At 41.3% G+C, this 1,080-nt stretch overlaps 1 protein-coding gene across 1 annotated transcript in view; it reads right to left on the reverse strand.

Annotated features, from left to right (window-relative positions):
* nts (neurotensin) overlaps nt 1–1,080 on the reverse strand; it is a 5,946-nt gene that overhangs the window by 3,038 nt on the left and 1,828 nt on the right. The gene's annotated exons all lie outside the window — the stretch shown is intronic.

The raw sequence follows: 1,080 nt of genomic DNA on the forward strand, positions 1-1,080 counted from the left end.
AAAAGGTCACATGAAGAAATGTTCCTCATGTGGCTTCATCAGAAGCTCCCGTTGTAATGCAAGTGAAATCAATATCTTCAAGGAGTGGGATGAAGAGTTAATGCAGTGGTCCAGTATTCAAACTATCCCCAGTGCGGGACAATTGAATTTTCTGTCAGGGACTGGCTTGGTAATTGCAACGTTAAGCCACTACAGCCAAATCAAAATTCAGAGTTATGCTGTTTCTTTGACATCTTTTATGTGACATTTTAGAAAATTTCCTCAACCTCTTCACAACAAGTGACTTAAAATTACCCCAAAAGCTCAATCTACATTCCAAAATCGCAAAACAAATGAGAGGGAGTGGAAGGGTCAATGCCAAATCCGCCAAGCCAACAGATGAACCCTGGCTGTGCTATAATGCAATCATGTTCAAAAGAGAAATAAGAGCCAGAGAGGAAATCTACCTCCTGCGTCTAATCAGATAAAAAGAAGAGCACAAGCAGCTCAATCAATTTAGTTGTCGCCTAAAAAAAGTTCCTGTATATTGTCAAAATAAGATAGAGAGCCACAAGAATCTTTTGAAAATACTGTGCTCCCCAGGCTCTTGAGCACTCTGTCATCCGGGCAAGTTATTATTACAATCATCATCCTTGAGCAACCTCCGAGCATCAGCAGCAATGAATCACATGGCTGATTTGTCTCCGTCACGTCTCCTTACGAGCAGCAGGGTTATTTATCAAAGAGACAGAGAGGTAAAAGATGTGTCGTTATGATGCTGTCATGTCCATCTGAATCCTATTAGGCTCGGCCATCCGTCTGCTTGTACCTCCAGTTCCACTTTCACCAACTTCCTCTCTCAGCTTTGCCTTGCTTTGAGCTCACACCACCAGATAAATGTGTTATAACTAATAAAGTTACATCCAGTGGTGTAGTGCAGGTTGTATGCAGGTATATGGATTAGACCTTTTTTTTTACCCACTTCTAAATCCCCACTGACGTGCATTATTCAGTGGTGGTCTGCAAGTTGAATTTGTTTTCTGTGGATGGAGTAGGGAATCAGGAATACTTACACTCAAAATGCATCATTATGTAGTTGTC

Source organism: Morone saxatilis, unplaced genomic scaffold (assembly GCF_004916995.1).
Source record: "Morone saxatilis isolate NCDOM2014 unplaced genomic scaffold, NCSU_SB_2.0 Contig2, whole genome shotgun sequence".
NCBI classification, from domain to species: domain Eukaryota; kingdom Metazoa; phylum Chordata; class Actinopteri; family Moronidae; genus Morone; species Morone saxatilis.